This window comes from Pterocles gutturalis, unplaced genomic scaffold (genome assembly GCF_000699245.1).
Source record: "Pterocles gutturalis isolate BGI_N339 unplaced genomic scaffold, ASM69924v1 scaffold27194, whole genome shotgun sequence".
NCBI lineage: Eukaryota > Metazoa > Chordata > Aves > Pterocliformes > Pteroclidae > Pterocles > Pterocles gutturalis.
In genome coordinates this window covers 33,585-41,199 of record NW_010129047.1, presented here as the reverse complement: position 1 = coordinate 41,199, position 7,615 = coordinate 33,585, and positions in this window count along the sequence as shown.

Sequence of the window (7,615 nt, the reverse complement as noted above, 5' to 3'; positions counted from 1 at the left end):
CACTGTAGAAAATTCAAATCCTGGGAGAGAAATTAGTTCCAGTAGCTGCCCAAGCAGTGATGTAGCCCCATCTAGAAAGGATACATCTGCTGCCTCAAGGAGTTTTCAAGGAAAAGAGCATTCCAGAAATCTTTATTACTGTTATTACTCTTTTTATTGCCGTTAATTGAGTCTTAAACTGCTAAAGCTGCACCAACCTGTTTCTGTACTATTGTTGCTTTTGTTTCCCCAGAGAAATAATGTCAGTAAAGAGATGGAGTAGAAAGGGGAATTGAAGTTCCACAAATGAGACAGATGAGTTGGAGTTATTACAGGGTATTTCAGAAATATTACTTCTTTTCCCTCTTTCTTCAAGCACAGGCTTAGCATCTGAATACAAAAGTCTAGCATGGCAGAGAAAGGAGAGAGAGAAATGGCTTATGATTCCCATATGTTTCGGTAACTTTAAAATAAAGGCATGGTAATACTTAAATAGTATTAGGCTTCAAACAGCTGGTACTGTGTTTGTTACTATAATCATCTGTCTAATTATATTGGAATGTGACAAAAAAGTGAAAAAAAGGGGTTGCTTTGACAGCTCTGTGCTCAGGGCTCCCAACAGGCCACCAATTAGAACCTTGAAAAAGGAAGGAAACTGTAAAAACTAATGACTGCTTGGGAATGGGATATAGATCTATTTTTGTCATGAAAGTGCTTTTTTTTTCTACAAAAAATCTAGCCTGCTTTAGCTAAAGCAACTTTCTTCAGGTTACATTCATTAGATATAAACAAAATTAAATATCTTTTTGTCAGTCAGCACTTCTTTTCTATTTTTTCAATTATAACTCTTGGTTTCTATAAACATGCAAAACCTGTCATGAATCTTAAAGTGAATTGCTGATGATGAATTAAGATATTCTGATTTCCAGAAGTTCATGATCAGTCTGAAGGTTTTAAGTCAGTGGCTCTATGTACATTCGCACAGAAGGATCTAATTCCCACAGCATTCAGAGAACATGTTTTCAATGTGCTGATCCAAGCTCTATTCACTGTGACAGATTTCTTCTTTCTCAGACTCAGTGACATCTACCATGCTTAAGAAAAAAAAAAAAAAAAAAAAAAGACAAAATGCTGAGCGCCACTAATGTTATTTAAAGCAGCATGCATCTGAAAAAAGTTTAACAACATACAGGATGAAATGTAGAATATGATCCACTTAGGAAGTCCATTATACCAGTTGAAGGCTTAATCCAGCTGCACAGAGGTTGATGAGGATCTTTTCCCTCACTCCAGTGCAATTGGATTTGGCCTAAACTATTTCCTCTGTAATGAAAAGAAATGAGCTTTTTGCATCTGCTATACTTCTCTTACCACTGCACTGTAGCGTCCGCATCTTGTCTTTTCCACCACTCTCTTGTTCACATTTTAAAATAGAACTACATTTCCGCTGCGTAAGGATAATACTATGTGAACTCAGATCTCATTTAGGTGAGGGTAAATAAAGCTGTTTAAATGTTTTCGGATCTCAGATTTGGTGCTCATCTGAGTCTATTCCACAATACTTGGCAATTCAATTTTCTGGTTTGAAATTGCACAGGATATTTTTCCACAGACAAGACTTGCCTTGTTAGTTCAATGCAAAGTCAAAGAAAGCCAAGTTTGCACAGGCATTTTTTATTTTTAAATCCCTGCATTGAGGTTATTTGTACCCAGAAGCTCTGCTCAATGACAGCTGCACAATAGGAGCCTCAGCTGGAGGAAGGGTTGTGCTTGGTATTACAAGTCTGTAATTTCAAAGTGAGATGGTTCAAGCAAGAAGCATTTATCTATGTTCACACATGGCATACAAGTCATTTTGGCTCCATATCCAAAGGACTTCTTTTAATTTAGCATTTACAAACATGAGCTCTGATAGGGGAGGTTCCTTTTTTTGGTTGGGTGGTTCTTTTGTTCATTCACTAGCTGAACTGTATCTTAGTTAAGAGAAAAGATCCTGATTTAGTCAAGAACTTGTGCCTAAATACAACCACTTGTATTAGCTCTACACTTCCCGCAAGTTTAGATGATGAGCTGAAAAAGTGTGAACTTGAAAAATAAGAATACATTTACAGTTTTTAACCAATGTAAGAACTTTCCTTTTTAAGGCCACATCTGAGAACATGCTATGTGCCTCTCTTGGCATGTCAAGGTGGTTATTATAGCACATATTTATTCTACAGTGGTTCAATAATCATTTAAAAAAAATAAAAATGAAAAGCAAACCAAACAGTACTGTAAAAGCAGGTACAGGTAAAGCACACAGCCTTCTTGAATGACCAGTTTCATAGTAAGTTACATCATTATCCATTTCACCTCCTGCTCAACAGCTTTTTTCTCCCCTTGTTTCTCAGCTTGACTTCTTTAGATGAGATCAGCGGTTCATATCCAGTCCATAAACAGCTGGAAAAATTTACCCTGCTGTGAATGAGACTTTGTTTTTATAACTGGGGAAAATTAGCTCAATCTTAACTTCTCTGTTAAGGACAGAAAAGCAGCCTGCTGTAATAGTGCACCATGAAAGCTAAATACATACACAGGTGTCTTCAAAGTAGTTTATAAAGATGAAAGCCCGTATGTAGTCTTTAAGGGTAGATTTACAGTTTAAACCTCTATCTCTTAAAAAAAATTAAGACAAAACCTCCATAGGTATATTCGGTGCAAAGCCATTTGCTTTCAATGTAGTTCATACAGCTACTGTTCATGATAACAGTTTGGTACCACTGAAAATGCTACCACCTCCAATACTAATTAGAGATGTGCCACTAATGGTTTTCTAATTAAAGCTGATTTAACTTTTGTATGTTAATTAGTCTCAGTTAATGTCAATTCAGTAAAGAAATAATGGGGTCATTTCACATTTAAATCACAGAAGCTTCAAGCATAAGCTGCCTTAGTGGAAATTAGCTAGCAATTAAACAATGTTATTAATAATTGCTTGTAAATGATAACAGCCAAGCTGTTGCACAGGCCATGCCTAGTGGTTACAATTATAACCATCCACACAAAAATTGACAGAGGTAAATGCTGAATAATCTTTTCTCATTATTTCAATCTGCTTGTTTTGTTTCTGTCTCTCACCTTCATAATTAATGTTATCTGTCATTGTCTGTCAATAAGACATTTGTTTCACAGGGTATTGTAACGTGCTATTCCACAACGCCGTCCCTGTCTGCATCCACCTGCCTCCTAACAGCAGGGGACCTCCCTGTTCTCTGAGCTCCTCTCAGCTACACTTACAGCCAGAAGGCAATTTTTCCATCATAGAGAACTGTATTGACATGTAGCAGTTAACACAGAATAAGCCTCTGGTCATCCTAGAGCCCTTAAGGTAAAACTACAATGTGAGAACTAATAATAATAATATTGTCCACTGGCATATTTAAACCTTCTTTTGCCTGCACAATCTCTATATTAATAGTCTACACACACAACCAAGCAACTGATACATGCTGTCCTTAGATGTTTATCCTCATAACAAGCTTAGAGTCTTAAGTTATGTATGTTTTTTTCTGAAGGGGTGGACAGAATGCCCATTCTTCTCACAATTAGATATGAGCAGTTTGGGAAAGAAGATCAAAAAAAAGAAAAAGGGACCCTATCAAAGTCAAATTCAAAACACCATCTACCTTCACCTGGACCAGAATTTTCCTCAAAGACTGTGAAAGCAGGAGATTTTGTGCTGTCACACCCATTCCCCAAAGGACACCTGTTATTCTGCATCCAGCACAATAAAATGCTGCACCCCTTAAAAGGTTCAATTCAAATGTAAGCTTCTCTAAAAATTCCCCAGAGAAAAAAAATAAAAAAGAAAGGGAGCAGGGAGAGAACCTCAAATCTAGAAGACTGCATGAGTCTCTCAGTAAGGAAAGTAAACACATAAGTAACAACCATACCTCACAACACAGAAAACACACCAGTAGTATATGCTATGCCTCTAAGTTTCCTCCTGTGTAAGAATCACAGACAGCTTTTGTAAGTTTTACCAAGTGAACAGTTGTAGGATAGTTACCAAGAAACCAAGTAACTGCCTTGACTTCAGGAACAGAATCACAGAAAACATAAGGTCCCCTCAGATCAGCATAATTTGCTTAGCTGATTTCAGTGCTCCTGATCAGGCCCTACAAAAAACAGAGAAGCAATTTTACTGGTGAAAAATAGATGATAGCCTACCCAAGTTTTCTTTTTTATCGGAAATGGTCTGATGAAATGAAACAAAACCTCTTACCTCTTCCTTCAGCTTGGTCAGCAGCATGCTCAGCTGTGAATTTCTATACTATTACTCTGACCTTTTATTAGTCAAGCAAGCTATTTTTCTTTATATTGGAGTATCTTGATCACAAAGTATAATGTTCAACACCATCCTGGAAGTGAGTCTCCTTTAATGATGACCATTCAGTGAACCAACACCTATAAAAAAGGAGCAGCACTCATCATGCTGTTTTTTAATCAGTTTCCCCTCTTCAGACATTATATCACTGCTGCTAAGTCAGACTTCAGCTGTGTACTGCAAAATGCAATGCATGTTACAGGACTCTGATGTGCACAAACCAGCCCTAAACAATGGTGGCACTGATTTTGGATATCTTGGTATTAAACTGTTTCCATAATAGGAGAGAAAGAACAAAGTGGAGGAATTATTTTGCTAAACTTTTGTGAAATTATCATAGTTGGCTTGCCCCTAGTAAGTCAGCCTGTAGACAGAGGGGGGGAAACATAATCTGTAAACTGTTCTCATGTTGCCATTTGAACTTTGAGAGACCACTTCTAAGATAGCAGTATAGAGTTATATCTATACCCAGGAACAGAGCTGCGCCACTGACAGAACTGCACACCTCTACATCTCACTGTTTGCAGGAGTCATGTAAATGTGTGTCTTTTCCTGAGGGGCAGAGGCTGAGTGCTGCTTGTAGCAGCTACAAGTTGCATTTGTACCCCAGAGTTCTTTCTCTGCTAACTGCTTTTGGATAGCCTCAGGTTTTTTCTCCATAAAATGCCCCACGGATCAGTTCAGAGCTCAGTAACCTAGCATCTCTTTCTTAGCTTTATTTTAGGTTCTCTTCTTTTTTTGAGCCTGTTATCCTCCTTCTCTCAAGAAGGGACAAGGATTGCTACAGATGCACCTGCTCAGAGATCACAGTGAGTGAGGCACCTGCAACTGGATCTACCATATGGGAATTAATCTCTTAAACCTACATACAGCAGAAAACCATATGAAAATTAATAGCTCTGAGAGACCAGGACAACCTCAGCTCCTTGAGAGCATTTCGCATCCTCTCTCTTTTCCGTTTACAGAGATAGCAACGGTCAGCAAAGCAATAAACGTGCAAGTGAATATTGGCTTCTTTTTCCAGACTTTCAAATAAAGCATTGTAGCAACCAGATGTCCTGCAGCAGCACAGCTGCCAGGGCAGCAGAGGTGGGTTGCCTGGATCTGGCTCCTTCGCCTCATTCTCACACTGCTTGCTGTGAGAGGTGTCAGAGATCCGACCCGCAGCAATGGCATGGCTTGTCCTGAGACACCTGGTTGAGCCAGGGACAGCAGGATGCTGGGGATGGTTTTCCACCGTTGGGCCACTTCTGTGCTCCTTGACACCAATGTTAAGTGGGTGCAAATGAGTGTAACCAGTGCTGAGGGGGAACATTTTCCACCCACATTGTGCAGGTGTAAATAACTGTGCAAAGTACATAGTCAGGAACATGGCCCCTTACATCCTCATTCTAAGGCTGTAAATAGTACATGTCCAAGCACTGTATATCAAGCACAGAGAGAGAAAACATCCCCTTTGTGAAAGTCAGTTTTGATCCACTAAAAGATAAATCTTGTGACTCTTTCCAACAGGTTTATACTCTCTGGATTAGTGAGGGTGAGATGAATAGGATTTGGCTCCTAGTCTATGCGGTCTATCTTTTCTGGGCTCCCTATGAAGGATCTTGCCAGTAGATCTCTGATTTCTTGGTTTTCTTGTTGAAGTTAGGATTCTGGCCCCCAAAATGATTGAAAAAAACCCCAACAAACACCAAACCTGAAACATGTTCAGGGCTTTCCCTTCCTATCACGTTAGTCAAACTATGACAACCACAGCAGCATGGTCCCATCTTGCCTTGATCCAATATTAGTGTAAAGCTGGGTCTTCTGAGCTATTATTTCAGAAGACCAGCTATCTGATGAACTATATCCCCAATTGCTTTCAATTTGAGCTGTTGTACAACACATTCAGTAACCACAGAATAACAAGAGTGCAACTCAAAACTTGTGCGCTGCAAGGGTTCAGATGACTTAATGATAGATAATAGCTCACAGTTCATGAATGTCTTATTCTCTTAGTTTTAGCTTAGCTCAAGCACATTCTGTCTACAGATGTACACAGTCAAATTATTTGCGGGGAAAAAACACGACATGAATAAGTAACAACACGACAGTGTCAGCCCTGGGAAATGGAAACGACACATGGTTGTAACTTCAGAGCAGAAAAATACACCTCCCAATGACTTCATATGATTATCATTCTAAAAACTTATGATGAAAAGGACAAAAATTTTGTTGTTAACTGTCTTGGCCCGTGATGCTGATGTTGATATCGAAGTAGTAAAAAACAAAACGAACCAAAACAAAAACAAACAAACAAACAAAAAAACCCCCAAAACACAAAGACAAACCAACACACAAAAACACAGCAAAAGCAAAAGCCTTCCTTTAAATGGGGAAAAATTGATACCAGGAAGGCCTTGCCATTACAAAGTTCACATCGCCAATGAAGAACCACACTTCTACATGCAAAGACACCTACAACTGCATAAGATCTGAGGTTTAGTCTAGTTTGGAAACTCATTTGTGTTTCCTGAAGAAGCCTAGCTTGGTGCAAGCAGAAGGAACAGTTACTCTTATGAACACTAACAACAAAAACACCAGCAGCAAAATGCACGAGCTCCCAGTGGTGGATCTGGCCTTCACACAGATTATGCTCCTGTGGAAAGGCCTGCTTTGGAAAGAAGTAGTGCTGGTATTACCAAGGAGCCACTAGTGTTCAGAGACGAAGCAGTGAAATAATCTACTAGTCCATGCTGGGAGGGTTTGAGTCATAGCTCCTGGTGTCCCTCCTTGAAAGATCTGCTTTAAGCCCTTTTTCATTGGCTGTGGTTACTAACAACAGGACCGTAAATTAGACCAAATTATAAAAGCAATACATCATGATGGGTACTGTAAGCAATGGCTGCAGCCTCTGCCATGCAGTAATCCTGTCACAAAGCCGTGGTCTATATGATATATTGTGACTGTCACTTAGAGAGTCACCCCCTCTTGCCGAAACCAACAGGGTCTCACTGAGGCCCAGCAAAAGCAGTACCTAAATTCTCTCTGAAAAGCCCTTGAGTATGTCTAAGTAATGATCTTGTTTACCTCATTTAGCCCCAAGTTCTCCAAGTAAGAGCTGGCCATGAAGAGCTCTTATGCTCTCTGATATCCAGCCGGGACAATGTGTCCTGTCTTGTTTTCAGCCATCAGGCTTGTGTCAAACACACCCTGACAGCTGCAAAATTTTTTGGTAGAAACAATAATTCCACTTTTCCTTTCCATCTGCCTGCAGATGGTTTAAATCTG